This window comes from Macaca fascicularis, chromosome 12, assembly GCF_037993035.2.
Source record: "Macaca fascicularis isolate 582-1 chromosome 12, T2T-MFA8v1.1".
NCBI classification, from domain to species: domain Eukaryota; kingdom Metazoa; phylum Chordata; class Mammalia; order Primates; family Cercopithecidae; genus Macaca; species Macaca fascicularis.
The window spans coordinates 98,001,597-98,019,600 of record NC_088386.1 but is presented as its reverse complement, the minus strand read 5'-3'; the positions used below and the strand labels follow the sequence as shown (position 1 = coordinate 98,019,600).

The 18,004-nt window shown below is 42.7% G+C and overlaps 1 protein-coding gene and 1 pseudogene across 7 annotated transcripts in view; both read right to left on the bottom strand.

Annotated features, from left to right (window-relative positions):
* Positions 1 to 18,004, bottom strand: part of KIAA2012 (KIAA2012 ortholog) — a 140,245-nt gene that overhangs the window by 21,351 nt on the left and 100,890 nt on the right. The gene's annotated exons all lie outside the window — the stretch shown is intronic.
* LOC102132405 (proteasome subunit alpha type-2-like) lies at positions 590 to 16,489 on the bottom strand (annotated as a pseudogene).

The following is an 18,004-nucleotide window of genomic DNA, read 5'->3' as shown; positions in this document are numbered from 1 at the left end:
ACAGTATGTATTGGCAATCAGAAAAATGTTCTAGCCTTTGATCAGGAGTCTCACTCCTGGGTGTTTATCATAAGGAAAAATTCAAAAGAAGAAACAAGCTTTTGTATCAACTTACTTCTTATTAAATTACTTTTCTTTTGAGACGGAGTCTCGATCTGTCACCCAGGCTGGAGTGCAGTGGCGTGATCTCGGCTCGCTGCAACCTCTGCCTCCTGGGTTCAAGTGATTCTCCTACCTCAGCCTCCTGAGTAGCTGGAACTACAGGTGTGTGCCACCACACCCAGCTAATTTTTATATTTTTAGTATAGATGGGGTTTCACCATATTGGCCAGGCTGGTCTTGAACTCCTGACCTCATGATCCACCCACCTTGGCCTCCCAAAGTGCTGGGATTACAGGTGTGAGCCACTGCACCCGGCCAACATTACTATTAATAATGAAAAATTAGAAACAGCTCAACAAGGGAGAAGGGGGAAGTAATATATGATACATTAACTTGACATTTAAAATTATGGTTAAAAAGACAAATAAGCAATATGGAAAATACGATATGACAAGTAAAATTTCATTATAAACTACAGAATAGTGTGTTAGAACTCTATAAAATCTGGATGGATACGAACTGGAAAACAGAAAAAGGAAATAATAGATAACATTGGGAAGTTTAGGTGTGTTGGTACATTTTTTCCTAAAGGTTGTAACATTGAAAAGCAAGTTGATTTTAAAAAACAAATGTTAGGCTCACACCTGTAATCTCAGCACTTTCGGAGGCCAAGGCGGGCAGATCACCTGGGGTTGGGAGTTGGAGACCAGCCTCGTTAACATGGTGAAACCCCATCTCTACCAAAAATGCAAAATTAGCTGGGTGTGGTGGTGCATGCCTATAATCCTTGCTACTCAGGAGGCTGAGGCAGAATAATAGCTTGAACCTGGAAGGTGGAGGTTGCAGTGAGCCCAGATAGCACCACTGCACTCCAGCCTGGGTGACAGTGTGAGACTCTGTCTCAAAAAAAAAAAAAATATATATCTATATATATATAGTTTTATATATATATCTCTCTCTCTCTCTGCAAAAAACATTTTTTTTTTCGAGACAGAGTCTCGCTCTGTTGCCCCGGCTGGAGTGCAGTGGCACAATACCAGTTCACTGCAACCTCAGCTTCTTGAGCTCAGCCAATTCTCCCCACCTCAGTCTTGCAAGTGGCCACTACCACAGGTGTGCAACACTATGCTCGGCTAATTTTTCCTATTTTTCGTATAGACAGGGTCTCACTACATTGCCTAGGCTGGTCTCAAACTTCTGGGCTCAAGTGATCCGCCCGCCTCAGCCTCCAAAAGTGCTGGGATTACAGGCATGAGGCTCCATGCCTGGCCAAAAAACAAATGTTATCTTATGAGGATATGAGGCAGGGTTACACAGGCCATACAGCTAGTGGTCTTTGCTGGGTGCTCTGAAGACCATGTTGGGTTACTCTTTTAGAATGAAGAGTCTCCAGACTAAGACTTCATATTGGACTAGTCTACATCTTATTTTAGTTACTTTAAATAATTTTTTGATTATGGAAGATACATTTTATTGCAGAAAAATTGGAAAACACACATACAAAAAATCATAAAGAAGAAACAAAACTCCCACAGTCAACTCATAACTATTAGAATGACTATAATTAAAGACTGACTGTACTGAGATTTGACAAGGATGTGCAGGAACTGGAACTCTCATCTACTGCTGTTTGGAATGTAAAATCGTACAACCACTAAGGAAAATAATTTGGCAGTTTTTTAAAAAGTTAAATATATACCTGCCATACCATCCAACTGTTCTACCCCTAGGTATTACCCAAGAGAAATGAAAGAAATGAAAGCATAAATCCATACAAAGACTTGTACACAGAGGTTCATAACAGTTTTATTTGTAATGGTCAAAACTGAAACAGCTTAAATGTCCATCAAAAGACAAACAGATAAACTGGTGTGTATATATACAATACAATACAACTCAGCAGTAAAAGGCAATGAACTATTGATATACTTGGCAACATGGATGAATCTCAAAATAATTATGTTGAGTGAAATAAATCATACGAAAAAGTACATACGGCTGACTGGGCGCGGTGGCTCATGCCTGTAATCCCAGCACTTTTGGGAGGCTGACGCAAGCGGATCATCTGAGGTTGGGAGTTTGAGACCAGCCTGACCAACATGGAGAAACCCCATCGCTAGTAAAAATACAAAATTAGCTGGGTGTGGTGGCGCATGCCTATAATCCCAACTACTCGGGAGGCTGAGGCAGAATGGCTTGAACCCGGGAGGTGGAGGTTGTAGTGAGCTGAGATATCCCCATTGCACTCCAGCCTGGGCAACAAGGGCAAAACTCCATCTCAAAAAAAAAAAAAAAAAAAGAAAAAAGAAAAAAAGTACATATGGCATGATTCCATTTATATAAAATTCTAGAAAATGCAAACTAATCTATAGTGACAGAAAGCACATCAGTGGTTGTCTGGGGATGAAGGAGGCTGGAATAGGGGAGGTATGAGGAAACTTTTGGGAGTGATGAATATTGTATTTTGATTGTGGTGATGGTTTCATGGGAATTGTACAGTTTGAAAAGGTCTAATTTATTGTATGTCAATTATCCCTTGATAAAGCTGCTTTAAAAAAGTAGCAAGAGATATGTTAACACAAGGAAAGTGCCTAAACTAGTGCCAGCACACGGTAAAAACCAACAAGAACAAAAAAAATCTCACCATGCTCTCTCACTCTACCCATATACAACTACTGCAAATATTTTGGTGTATTTACTTTCATGTATATATAGTGAATATCATATTTCCATATAATTGATTTGTGTATATTCAATTTTAATCTACTTTATATTATAATTTTCCCATATAATTATTCTTAAATTTTTTTTTTTTTATTCTTAGAGACAGGGTCTCGCTCTGTCGCTCAGGATGGAGTGCAGTAGCATAATCACAGCTCACTGTAACTTTGAACTCCTGGGCTCAAGGGCCCTCCAACCTCAGTCTCCTGAATAGCTGAGGCTGCAGGTGTACACCACCACACCCAGCTAATGTTTAAAAATTTTTCTTTTTGTAGAGACAGGGTCTTGTCAAGTTGCTCAGGCAGGTCTCAAACTCTTGGCCTCAAGCAATTCTCCTGCCTCAACTTCCCAAAGTGTTGAGATGACAGGCATATGCTGCCACACCTGGCCTAAATGTTCTTAAAAATGATTTTAGGCTAGATGTGGTGGCTTATGTCTATAATCCCAGAACTTTGGGAGGCTGAGGCAGGCAGATCGGTTGAGCACAGGAGTTTGAGACCAGCCTGGGCAACATGGTGAGACCCTGTCTCTACGAAAAATAGAAAAATTAGCTGGGCGTGGTGGCATAAGTCTGTCATCCCAGCTACTCAGGAGGCTGAGATGGGAGGATCACTTGAGCTTGGGAGGTTGAAGCTGCCATGAGCTGTGATGGCACCACTGCACTCCAGCCTGAAAGACAGATTTTTAATATAATAATATAATAAGCTGAAAGATTATTAAAAAAATTTTTTAATAGCAGCACAGTATGTTATTGTATGAATATACCTTAAATGACTTAACCAAACATGTAATTTAAAATATTCATATTGCTTCTATTTTTTATAACCATAAAGAACTTTGCATAGAATATCCTTGAAAGGAATTTTTATTTTGTTTTGTTTCTGAGACAGTCTTGCTCTGTCGCCCAGGCTGGAGTGCAGGGGTGTGATCTTGGCTCACACCTCCTGGGTTCAAGCAATTCTCATCCCTCAGCCTCCTGAGCAGCTGGGATTACACACATGCACCACTATGCCCAGCTAATTTTTTGTAGTTTTAGTAGAGACTGGGTTTTGCTATGTTGGCCAGGCTGGTCTTAAACCCTGGCCTCAAGTGGTCCACCTGCCTCGGCCTCCCGAAGTATTGGGATTACAGGCGTGAGCCACAGCATCTGGCCAGGAATGTTTTGATTATTAAAAAATTTACTCTTTGTTCATATTTCTGATTATTAACGGATGTACAGTCGTTTTTTGTGGGTTTAGCAGTTTATCAGGATTTATAAGTGTCATTTTAAAAACAGTCGATTTAAACCATGTAGAAATAAGTATGCAAAAAGTCAGCAAAACAAAACATACTTTAAAAATGTTTAAGTAGATAGATTATCTGAAATTCTGGATTTTTCAGTCACTTCATTGTTATGCTATAGCAGCCAAGTAATTTTTCTTTTTTTTTTTTTTTTGAGAAGGAGTTTCACTCTTGTTGCCCAGGCTGGAATGTAATGGCGTGATCTCGGCTCACCCCAACCTCCGCCTCCCGGGTTCAAGTGATTCTCCTACCTCAGCCTCCTGAGTAGCTGGGATTGTAGGCACACACGACCATGCCCGGCTAATTTTGTATTTTTAATAGAGACAGGGTTTCTCCATGTTGATCAGGCTGGTCTTGAACTCCCGACCTCAGGTGATCTGCCCACCTCGGCCTCCCCAAGTGCTGGGATTCCAGGCATGAGCCACCGCGCCCGGCCGGCAGCCAAGTAATTCTTTTTTTTTTTTTTTTTTGAGACGGAGTCTCACTCTGTCGCCCAGGCTGGAGTGCAGTGGCGCTATCTCGGCTCACTGCAAGCTCCGCCTCCCGGGTTTACGCCATTCTCCTGCCTCAGCCTCCCGAGTAGCTGGGACTACAGGCGCCCACCACCTCGCCCGGCTAATTTTTTTGTATTTTTAGTAGAGACGGGGTTTCATTGTGTTAGCCAGGATGGTCTCGATCTCCTGACCTCGTGATCCGCCCGTCTCGGCCTCCCCCAAGTAATTCTTAACTTCAGTTGGAGTAAGCCCCCTAAATCCAGCTTCGTTGAAGATTCCACCTTCTATATTATCCTCTGTCATTTGGCCTTCAAAGTTTTCCTTTAGGGTTAAGACGGCTGTATGAATGGCATCTTCAAGTTCCAGATCTTCATTTTATTTTTTCTCAAGGGAAGTTTTCCCATTCACATAGTTCTTTCCCATTGCTGTGGCTTTCCATGCCAAGTAAGCTCCAGATGGATCTGACTGAAATAAATATGGTCGTCCCTTATTCCAACCACAAACAAGTAAAGAAACTCCAAATGAACGAACACCACCTGACTGAGTACATTCTTACATCACAGAAGCCACTCTCTGTACTAGGTGAGCTGTGGGAATGGGCACTTGGTACACAAGATAGTATTGTTGAGCTAGTTTTGAGCTCTGTGCACATCTCGGTCCACGCCACTGTACACCAAACCTGTATGCTTGATAATTGGTCCCACTTTGTGTACACTTCGCTCATCATACAGAATGAATTTCTGTTTTTTCTCGGTTGCTATTTGCAGCTTTAATTCCCACTGACAGGGCTCCTCCAGGTACAGCAGCCAAAGTGTATTCAATCTAGAGAAGTTTACCAGAGCGGCTGAATGCAGTTAGCGAAAAGCTCCGCCATCTTTACCCGAAGAGCCAAAGCACAAGGATGTACAGTTTTGAAGTCACAATGCCTACTGCCAAATTGTTCCCCAGACAATTTGTACCAATTTGAATCAGACAGACACAGATTCTGGTCTGAGGGAGCTTACATTCCAGTGGGGAAGATGAATATTAAAACCAACCTCAAAACACAAAACTGTTTTTGAAAGGAAGACGCTAATACTCAATTCGTGCCTTTCTCTCTGAGAAGTAGATTCTTGCATGAATTAATTTATTTATCCTCAGTTTTGTTTATTTGAAGATGTCATGGTTTTAAAGAAAGATTTGAAAAGAAAAGGTCACCCATTATTCCATTGGCATCATTCCCTTAATACTACAGTTAATCTATTTTTCAATGTTAGATTGTGGTTTCCCCACCCAAGAGCTTCTTTGCAACTTTGGTTTTCTTCTGCTTCTACTCAGGTTCAGGGAGGTGTTCACTGTCTCACAAATCAACCTCCAGACTTTAGAGGGGCACAAGATTATTAACGAGCAAAGGTGGTTGAGGAAACTGGAAAGGTTAACTGGAGCTGTACCTTGGAACTTATTTTGTCTTGGATAATATGTAACATTACCAGAGAGCAGAAGCTAATTAAAGTATCTTAGTGTCAAAGGGTAGTTCTGTGAGGGTTTCTTTCCTTAACATGGCTGGCTGTGAAAAAACTCTCACTGAAGACTTTCACTGCTCTTCACAACTATTTTGAACTCAGGGACAGGGCACGATAGAACCAGCAGAGGGCGCATTTGTATTGACCAAAAGCTGAGGTTCTACATTGGTGAAACTTCCATTGTGACTAGAATGGAAACCTTCCCAGTTTTGGGATGTGGGCCATAGAAGGGTGATTTTTTTTTCTCTTCGTAAAATAACCTGATATTTAGGAAGTATTGGAACAAACGAAGTCAGTGCTTTGAATAATAACCTACAACTTTTAACTACTTTTTAAAAGTCTATAAAATATCTTAAACATTCACAGTATAGGAAAAATACTGTGTACTCATTGCCTATGGATTTACCACTTAGTTTCGTAAAATTTTAACATTTTGCCATCTTTGAGTCATGCATTTTTTCCTCCCTCCTTCCTTCCTTCCTTCCTTCCTTTCTTCCTTCCTTCCTTTTTCTTTCTTTCTTTCTTTCTTTCTTTCTTTCTTTCTTTCTTTCTTTTCTTTCTTTCTTTCTTTCTTTTCCTTTCTTTCTTTCTCTTTCCTTCTTTTCTTTCTTCTTTCTTTTCTCTTCTTTCCTTTTCTTTTTTTTTTTTTTTTCTGAGACAGACTCTCACTCTGTTGCTCAGGATGGAGTGCAGTGGCACCATCTCAGCTCACTGTGACCTCTGCCTCCTGGGTTCAAGCAATTCTCCTGCCTCAGCCTCCCGAAGAGCTGAGATTACAGGCGTGTGCCACCATGTTCAGCTAATTTTTGTATTTTTAGTAGAGATAGGGTTTCACCATGTTGCCCAGGCTGGTCTTGAACTCCTGACCTTGTGATCTGCCTGCCTTGGCCTCCCAAAGTGCTGGGATTACAGGCATGAGCCACTGTGCCCGGCCTGAGTCATGCATTTTCTAAAGAAAGAAAACATTTAAGACACAGTCCAAGACTTCATTTATCACATGCTACCATAGTTTGAATAGAATTGTCTCCTTCAAAATTCATGTGTTGGAAACTCAATATTCAATGCAGCAGTGTTGGGAGGTGGGGCTTAATAAAAAGTGTTTAGGTCATGGAGGGCTCCATCCTTATGAATGGATTAATGCTGCTATAAAAAGGGTTTGTGGGCTGGGCACAGCGATTCACACCTGTAGTCCCAGCTACTTGGGAGGCTGAGACCGTGGATAGTGTTAGCCCAAGAATTCAGGTTGAGCCTGGGCAACGTAGAGAGACCCCATCTCTTAAAATAAAAAGGGCTTGTGGGAATGGGTTCCCTCTCTCTTGCCTTTTTGCCTCCCACCATGTGAGGACACAGTAAGAAACCTGCATCTTGATCTTGGGCTTCTCAGCCTCCAGAACTGTGGGAGACTGTTTTGTTCTTCATAAATTACCCAATCTCAAGCATTCTGTTATAGCGACACAAAATGGATTAAGGCACATATAATCCCATTTCCCTCTCTCTCCCAGAGGTAATAAGTCTCTTCAATTTGATATTTATCAGTCTTCATATATATTTTTATATCTGTATTACATATAAATGCACATGTAAACAATATATAGTATTATTTTCCATATTAAAATTTTACATAAATGATATTTGTATAACTTTTTCAACTTGCCTTATTTTGCTTAATAAGGCAAAAAACCCTTAATAAGGTTTTTGGGATTAACCCATGTTAATACATGTAATTTTATTTTCAGCTATCATACAGTATTCCATTGTATGAATATATGCACATTTTAAAATCCATTTTACCATTGATGGCCATTTTGATTATTTCCAATTGTTTGTGATTATAAAGAATGTTTCAGTGAACCTTTTTAGGTGAGTCACTGTTCATCTATACTTTCTCTAAAGGATACCTGGGAATGAACTTTTTGGGTTGCAGGATATATGCATCTTCAATTTATTGATATTTCCAAATTGCTCTAAATTACTAAAAGTTTATATCCTCATTAACAATGTTTATAGACTTTTAAACTTTTGCTGGTCTGATATATATGAAATGATATCTTTTTATTTTAATTTGGATTGTCCTGATTAGTAGGAAGGGAGAACTTTTTTTTTCTGTATGGCCATTTATTTGGGTTTCTTTTTCTGTTAGTTGCCTGTTCATATCATTTGCTCATTTTTCCTTTGGGTTGACTGTCTTTTTTTTTCCCTATTTGTAGAGGGAAGAAATGCTGCTGCATTTTGGTTACTAAGCCTTTGTTGGCTATATGCATTGCAGGTATCTCCTTCTAATCTGTAATTTGGCTTTTAACTTTATACTGTCTTGTTGAAAACTTTAAACTTTAATATAGTCAGATTCATTGGCCAGGCATAGTGGCTCACACCTGTAATCCCAGCACTTTGGGAGGCCAAGGCACGCTGATCACTTGAGTTCAGGAATTTGAGACCAGCCTGGCCACCATGGTGAAACCCTGTCTCTACTAAAAATACAAAAATTAGCCAGACTGGTGGTGCACACCTGTAATCTCAGCTACTTGGAAGGCTGAGGCAGGAGAATCACTTGAACTCAGGAAACAGAGGTTGCAGTGAGCCAAGATCATGCCATTGCACTCTCTGGGCAACAAAGTGAGACTCTGTCTCAAAAAAAAAAAAAAAAAAAAAAAAAAGATTTATCAATAATTTTCTTCATGGTTTGTGTTATGAATAATAGGTAAAAAGTTTTTTCCTTTCCCAAATTCATAAAGCTATTCTGTTATATTTTCTTCTAAAAGTTAAATTTTGCTTTTTGACATTAAGCCCCTGAATACACCTGATATTTTGTGAGGTGAGAATTTTAAAATTGCATAACCAGTTGTCTCAAAATTATATAGTGAATAATAGATCATCCTTTCTCCACTATTTCCCTTTATAATGCCATTTTTGCTATATATCAAGTTTCCATACATGGTCACATTTATTTCTGTATTCTCTATTCTCTTCTGTCTGTCTCTAAGCCAATAGCACACAGTCTTATTTTTCACAGCTTTAAAATAAGTTTTTATATTTGTCAGGGCAAACTTCCACTTTGTTTTTCTTCAAAATTATACTGGCTAGTGTCTCAGTCTGTTTCAGGCTGCTATAACAAAATACCATAAACTGGGTAGCTTAAAAACGACAGAAATTTATTTCTTATGGGTCTAGAGGCTGGAAAGTTTAAGATCAAGGTGCTGGAACATTCAGTGTCTGGGGGAAGTCTCACTTTCTGGTTCATGGAGGGCACCTTCTTTTGTGTCCTCGCATGATAAAAGGGGCAAGACAGCTCTCTGGGGCCTCTTTTTTAAAGGCACTAATCCCATTTATGAGGGCTCTGCCCTCATGACTTAATCATCTCCCAGAGGCCCGACCTCTAAATACCTTTACATTGGTGATTAGGTTTCAGCATGTGAATTTTGGGGGGACACAAACATTCAGACCATGACAGCTATTTCTGGCTTTTCTATATGAATTTTAATACCAGCTAATCGTGTTCTGCCAAAAACCCTGTTGGGGATTTTTAAAACTGAAATTGCACTGAATTTATAGACTGCCAAAAGGAAAAACCAAACCAAATCGGAATCTGAGCAAGTCTCTAGATCCAAGTGTTAACTTACAGGACGTGTGGAAGACAGAGAAACATGTTAAACCACACCATGAGGATGCATCCACGAAGTCTAGATTCAAACTCAACAAGACAAGTGACCCTATTTCCTACAAATACACTAAAAGGGGAAAAAAAAAGAAATGGAAGGGAACTTATAAATTCAATGAGATTTAAAGGCCATATCAACCAATTGCAAACAGTTGGTTTGCAAATTCCAAAACAATTATAATAATTATGGACAATTTGAACTTTGAAAACTGATTGAATATTCAATTATATTAAAGAATTACTAGGCCGGGCGTGGTGGCTCATGCCTGTAATCCCAGCACTTTGGGAGGCCGAGGCGGGCGGATCACAATTTCAGGAGATCGAGACCACGGTGAAACCCCGTCTCTACTAAAAATACCAAAAATTAGCCGGTTGCGGTGGCGGGTGCCTGTAGTCCCAGCTACTCAGGAGGCTGAGGCAGGAGAATGGCGTGAACCTGGGAGGCGGAGCTTGCAGTGAGCCGAGATCGCGCCACTGCACTCCAGCCTGGGCGACAGAGCAAGACTCCGTCTCAAAAAAAAAAAAAAAAAAAAAAAAGAATTACTTAAATTTTAGGTGTAATAATGGTATTATGATTATGTTAAAAGCCATTTCTCATCTTTGGGAGATATGTTCTCAAGTATCCATGAGTAAAATGATGTGAACCTAAAATTTGTTTCAAAATAACATGGGAGAAAGGAGTTGGAGATATAGGTGAACAATATTGGCTAAGAGATGGGTATATGGGGTTGGTTCATTGTGCTGCTCTGTTCACCTCTGTGTATGCTTGTAGTTTTCCATAATAACAATTACTTTTAAATTCTATTTTTAAATTGTGCTTTATGTTTCCAAACACTGCTTTTTACACAATTGATTTCTGTTTATTGATCTGTATTTAGTAATCTTGCTGAATTCTTCTGTTTGTCTTTTAATGTCTTGTCTGTACAGTTCCTTGAATTTTCCATATAAGTAATAATATAGTCTGGAAATAATACCAGTGTCATTTTCCTCCTTCCTATCCCTTCATCTTTCCTTTCTTTGGTTTCTTTACCATTCTGGCTAGCATTGCTAGTACAATGTTGAATAGAATCAATGATAGAGGAAATCCTTCTCCTAGTCCTGTCTCTAAAGAGAATGCTTCTTGGCCAGGCGTGGTGCTGCATGCCTGTAATCCTAGCACTTTGGGACGCCAAGGAGGGTGGATCACCTGGGGTCAGGAGTTCGAGACCAGCCTGACTAACATGGTGAAACTCCATCTCTACTAAATACAAAAAATTAGCCAGGTGTGGTGGTAAGCAACTATAATCCCAGCTGGGAGGCTGAGGCAGGAGAATCACTTAAACCTGGGAGGTGGAGGTTGCAGTGAGCTGAGATTGTGCCATTGCACTACAGCCCTGGGCAACAAGAGCAAAACTGCATCTCAAAAAAATAAATAAATAAAAATAAAATAAAAATAAATAAAAAATAAAAAATAAAATAAAATAAAATAAAGAATGCTTCTCAAGTTCTACCATTCAAGTGTGATATTTACTATAGATTTTTCATGGATACTCTGTCAAAATCAAGAAGCCTTCTTCTATTCTTAGTCTGATCAGTTTTAATTGGGAATGGGTGAATTTTACTTTTCTCCTTTTGCATCTATTGAGATGACCCTAAGGCTTTTCCCCACTAACCTGTTGGTGTGGATTATAAACATATTTTCATATGTTAGATCCTCTTTGAATTCTTGAGATAAACCAAATTCAGTTGTGTATATTGTTAATACTTTTAAAAATATAAGCTTAAGAATTTGATTGGTTAATAGTTTATTTAGGAGTTTTGTATGTTTGATCATAAGTGAGATTAGTCTATAATTTTCCTTTTTTTATTTTTATTTTTTGAGACGGAGTTTCGTTCTTGTTGCCCAGGCTGGAGTGCAATGGCGCTATCTTGGCTCACCACAACCTCTGCCTCCTGGGTTCAAGTGATTCTCCTGCCTCAGCCTCCTGAGTAGCTGGGATTACAGGCATATGCCACCACACACGGCTAATTTTGTATTTTTAGTAGAGATGGGGTTTCTCCATGTTGGTCAGGCTGGTCTCGAACTCCCGATCTCATGTGATCTGCCCGCCACGGTTCCCCAAAGTGCTGGGATTACAGGTGTGAGCCACCACACCTGGCCTATAATTTTCCTTTCTTATGTTGTCCTTATCTCTAGTTTTAGCTGCTTTTGGGTTTTGACAAATTTAGGTCTCTTGTTAGAAATGAGCTTTTCTCCCTGGAAAGTGAGGAGAATTTTCAGAATCAAGGGATGACTGTTGCTCTCTGGGACTCTGGGGGACTTCCTTGAGGGGGGACTTCCTCAGTCTGGGCTGAGTAGGAGTAAGCCAGAAACATTCTTAAGGGTGCACCACTTCCCACTTCCTCCTCCTCCAATATGAAGGAGAACTTTGAAATACTTCCCAGAGGAAAGATAGAGCAGTACCAGAGTTAGGTCATCTAGGTGCTAAGGACTAGCAGAATATTTTGCACCCAGTACTGTGGTCTGCAGATAGCAGGGCCTGGCAGTGTGCTGTGCTGTGACTGTGCAGGCATCATACTGGGCAATGTGGGGAGCAAGGAGCCCCAGACCTTTGCATGGTGCCATCTTCCAGGCTGTAGATTCTGGTGAGTGGCACCACCAGGACTCCTGGGCACACACATCTGGTCTCCCTGTTTTCTCCACAGTGTTAGGAGGAACTTTTCCAAAACTGGCTACTCCTCACTTCCTTGCACAAGTCAGGCAATCATTACACTTGCTCCTTCTGGAGCTGTTTATTCCTGAAGCCGGAAACTGCCCAAGGAAAAGCCTTCAAAATGAAACTGACCTGAACGGAACTGAACTGAACTAGATAACCACAAACACTGGGCAGAGACTCCAGTTACCCTGGTTTTAATAATTAGTTGTCATGCACAATTCTCTTGACTTGTAGACCTCAGGTTTCTTCATCCATAATATAAAAGAACTTCTAGATCACCTCCAAGATTCATGCTGGCTTAAAAAACATACTGCCATAATTTCGTGATGTCTCCCTGACTTTTTACTATTTCCTCTCAGAAACACATGGATGGCAGCACAACTCAAAGATTCAAGGACTGTGGAGTCATAGAAACCTGGGTTCATCTCTCAGCTTCTCCACTTACTGGCTGTGTGCCCTTGGGCAAGTTACCTAACCTCTTTGAGCCTCATTTTCCTCATTTGTGGAATAGGGATAATGCACTTTACCTCATAAGGTTATAGTGAGGATAAAATAAATTCAATAAAGCACCTAGCATTATGTCTTGCTTCATAGTCCAAGAATGGCCAAGCACAGTGGCTCACACCTGTAATCCCAACAGTTTGGGAGGCCGAGGCGGGAGGATCACCTGAGGTCAGGAGTTCGAGATCAGCCTGGCAAACATGGCGAAAACCCGTCTCTAATAAAAATAGAAAAATTAGCAGGGCATGGTGGTAGGTGCCTGTAATCCCAGCTACTCGGGAGGTTGAGGAGGGAGAATTGCTTGAACCTGGGAGGCGAAGGTTGCAGTGAACCATCGCACCACTGCACTCAAGCCTGTGCAACAGAGCAAGGCTCTGTCAAAAAAAAAAAAAAAAAAAAAAAAGTAAATGCCGGAAATTACTTCCCTTTTCTCCACACCTAAGTGGAAAACTGGCCAAAATAAAACGGTATCAATTAAAAAGTCCAAATTGTTTCGGTGGCACTTCAGGGGTTTGCCTGCCTCCCTGCCTTCTCCAAAGCGACTATGCGTGCTTGCTTTTCAGTTGTTTAGCCCTTCTAGCTCTGCCAGTCTCCACCTCGGGATGGAGTCCACAGGAGGCTCCAGCGTTAGAGACATCACAAGCAACCACAGAGAGGAAAAGAAAAGACTAAAGGAGGCGACACACCCGGAGAAGCGACCTTTCGAGGAGAGCCCGCCTGGGGTCTTGAGCTCACCGGCGAGGAGCTCCTTTTGTAAGGCCGGGACGACTCACGCAGCTGAGAGACGCTAGGCAGAAGCTTCTCCGACGCCGCGGGGACCCGGAGTGGCGCTATTGAAGCCACAAACCCCGCCGGCCCCGAGAGGAGCTGCTCCCTGCGCGCCTGCTGCGCAGCCCCTGCCGCCGTGGAGGCGCAGATGCCGCACTGCTGGGCCACTTTGGCTTCCCTCCCCGATTGGCCACACCTTTTTTCCCTTTAAAAAAACTGCTTGGCTCACGCCTGTAATCCCAGCACTTTGGGAGGCCGAGGCGGGCGGATCACGAGGTCAGGAGATTAAGACCATCCTGGCTAACACGGTGAAACCCTGTTTCTACTAAAAAATACAAAAAATTAGCCGGGCGAGGTGGCGGGCGCTCCAGCTACTCCGGAGGCTGAGGCAGGAGAATGGCGTGAACCCGGGAGGCGGAGGTTGCACTGAGCGGAGATCGCGCCACTGCACTCCAGCCTGGGCGACAGAGCAAGACTCCGTCTCAAAAAAGGAAAAAAAAAAAAAAAAAAAACACACAAAAAAACCCCCAAAAAACTGTTTGAAGAATCTTTTCATTCATATTTCTCTAGTTGGTGTGTGTGTGTGTGTGTGTCTGTGTATGTATATGTGTCTGTGTATATGTGTGTGTGTGTCTGTGTGTGTGTGTGTGTGTGTGTAGTATTTCTTTAAATCTTGATTTCCCGGGACCTTGCTGTTTTCTCCCCTGGGGAGGGGGGCAAACCCTTTTTTTCATAGCTGTTAACATCCAGAATTAATCTATGCAGATGGCCTGGGGAGGTCAGCCTCACTGTTGCCCAGCTCTGTGACCAAGGATGTGGTACTTAACCACTCTGCCTCAATTGTCTCATCTGACAAATAGGGATATCAAGGGCTGCTTCTTTACAGGATTAGTATAAAAGTTAAATGAGGCACTTTACAGAAAATGCATAGCCTGGTGCCTGGCACACAGGGAGTAAGAACTGCTGCCTTCTCTCGATGTCTTCATCACAAATGGGTGAATGCAATCTAGGTTCAGTAAATGCCTTCCTTCATGTCAGCCATCACCTCCTTCAGGAAACCCTAGCTGATTTCTCCCTATCCCTTCTGCCCGGGTCTGGGTCAGTTGTCCTTCCTGTATTCTCTTAGAGCACTGATCACACTCCACTCACTGGAGCTGTCTGCACACATATCTGTTTCCTCCACCAAAGCGGGAGCTGCAGTAAGGAGTGTGTTTTATCCAACCATGAAGGCTATGAAACTTAGCAGGGATCAGCAAGTGTATGTTGAGTGAATAATGGACGCTTCCATTCAGGCAGTCGGTGGTTAAAGAATTAAGAAGGCCTGAACCTGGAGGCTGAACCGTGGAGCTATCTCAGTGGTAGCACTGTGGATTCTGCTTTTCCCCTTAACAGAAACAGTTCCAATGTCATTGAATCACAGAAAGTGGGAAACGATATTGGAAGGTCAATTTTGTTATTTTCAGATCAGGAAGTGGAAGCCTCCAGAGGCCCAGGGGTTTATGGAGTCCTCATGCCATGCAGGAGCACCACGGCAAAGTAGTGCTCCCATCTTGACCCATTGAGCTCTAACTTGTTGCTGCACTGAGCCAGGGCTCACAAATGGCACCTGGATGGCCTCCTTCCAGGCTGTCACCTGAGGGAGGCTGGGTGGTAGCAGAGGTTTATGTAGGACACAGTGAAGGTGGCAGGCTGGCCTTCCCCGGAAGTGGGGGTTGGGGATGAGCTTGGGAAGTAGGCCCGGCCCCAGTCGTGGATCTGCAGCCTACCACTGTGCAAGCCTGAGCGACTCATAGATGGCCAGAGCATCGGAATGGAATGGGGCCCTAGAGATGATCCATCACAGCCTCCTTGGTTTATGGGAAAGGAGACCAAGGCCCAGAGAACCAGGCCCAAAGGCACAACTGGTAAAGGAATCCATGTCTTTTGAATCTGAAACCCACTTTCCTCGATGAATAGATTCCAGTGGTTCCCAGATATTAACGGGCATATGAATCATTTGAGGACCTTGTTATAACACAGGCAGGTCTGGGGTGAGACCCCAGATTCTCTTTTCTAATAAGTTCCCAGGTGCTGGCTAGAATGGATCTACATAAGTGGTTCTTAGAAAAATCTCTGGTCTAGGCCGGGCACGGTGGCTCAAGCCTGTAATCCCAGCACTTTGGGAGGCCGAGACGGGCGGATCACGAGGTCAGGAGATCGAGATCATCCTGGCTAACACAGTGAAACCCCATCTCTACTAAAAAAAAATACAAAAAACTAGCCAGGGGGGTGGCGGGTGCCTGTAGTCCCAGCTACTCGGGAGGCTGAGGCAGGAGAATGGGGTGAACCCGGGAGGCGGAGCTTGCAGTGAGCCCAGATCGCGCCACTGCACTCCAGCCTGGGCGACAGAGCGAGACTCCATCTCAAAAAAAAAAAAATCTCTGATCTAGACTGCACTATGATGAAATGACTTGGAACACCAGCCAGGAATTAGACCAGCCTTATTGGGTTAATGAGAGCATTGACTGCTGGGACACTCACCAAGAAGCTGATAGAGCCAGTGTCCTCCTTCCCCATCAGCATCAGTCACCTGTTGCCTGTTGGCTGCTTCTGGGTCTATGGTGAAGATGCAGGTTCTGGCTTGTGGCTGTAGGTTCCTTGACTGCACCCTCGTTAGAGGGCTATGACCTTAGTAACCCTGGGAGGCACTGTTTCCTCACAGGTAACATCATGCCTGCAGTTGAAGTCTTCACTGTGAGGCCTTGAGGGTGGGAAACTTGGTTTTGTCATCTTTGAATCCCTTGAATACTCAGCATATTCATTCATTTATTCATTTGACTCATTCATTCATTTATGAAACATTTACCGGGCCTGAATAAGGCATGATTCTTGCCTTCAAGCAGCTCACATAACACATGGGGCTATAGGTGGTACTTAGTAGCCACCCAATAAGCATGTGTGCAATCGAATTAGACTTCAGGGGCCCCAGGGACCCCCTGCCTGCCAGCTCAGACTTTTCCATAGGAGAGGAATAATCCTTCCATCGTGTTTGAAGTCACTTTACTTTGGCCTTTGTTAGAACAGTTGTACCAACATCCTATCTACTACACATCTGTCTCTTGAATAAGGCAATAGGGCTCTGGGCCTCCTTTTTTTGACAGAACAGAAATGATGGAAATGGCTCATTGGTTTCTGAGAGTTTCCACAATACCTGCCTTTCATCCCCACCCCTGACATTGTTCCAGGATGCTCCTTAAGGACCCCTTGCACCTCACGCAGGGTTCCCCAAATGTCTCACTCCTCCTGACTCTTAAAGCGGTTCTGTCATGTCCCAAGGAGTTATGTCCCAGTAACTTCACTGAATGCAGAGGCTGGAAGCCTGCTTCATTCATTTCGGGTCTGCTGCCCACACCTGGACTTAAGCAGAGGACTATATGCATCCCCCAATGCCCCTTCTGCCACCGAGACTGGGAAAGTAAAGAAATCAGGTTGTTACCTTAGAATAAGGCTCTCCTGACAAGGAGCAAATTGTGTCTCCTATTAAAGCTTTTTAAAAAGTAGATGAATATCCCTTCTTGAGCACTTTGTGACAGATACTTTTCTTTCCCTTCCTTCCTTCCTTCCTTCCTTCCTTCCTTCCTTCCTTCCTTCCTTCCTTCCTTCCTTCCTTCCTTCCTTCCTTCCTTCCTTTCTTTCTTCTTTCTTTCTTTCTTGACAGTCTTGCTCTGTCGTCAGGCTGCAGTGCAGTGGTACAATCTTGGCTCACTGCAACCTCCGCCTCCCAGGTTCAAGTGATTCTCCTGCCTCTATTTCCTCCTACTGTTTTTAAAAGAACAGGTTAAATTGAGTTGCTGCCAAATTCAGGGAAATACATACTGGAAACAAGGCCCAGGGCAGTGATTCAAAACTGTGGTTGCTGGTCCACCAGCATCAGAATCACCTGAGAACTTACTAAAAACCCAAATCGTCAGGCCTCAACCCAGATCTAGTGAATCAGAAACTCTGAGGGCGGGGCCTAGAAATCTTTAGTTTAACAAGCCTTACAGGTGATTCTGATGCACATTGAAGTTTGAGAACCACTGGCCTAGGAAATAAACAAGAATTGAAATAAGAATTAAAATTTTACTATTTCCCTGGATTTTCGACAGGGGTAGAGGGGTGGAAAGTGTTTTTTTTTTTTTTTTTTTGAGACAGAGTCTCGCTCTGTCACCCAGGCTGGAGCGCAGTGGCGCAATCTCGGCTCACTGCAAGCTCTGCCTCCTGGGTTCACGCCATTCTCCTGCCTCAGCCTCCCGAGTAGCTGGG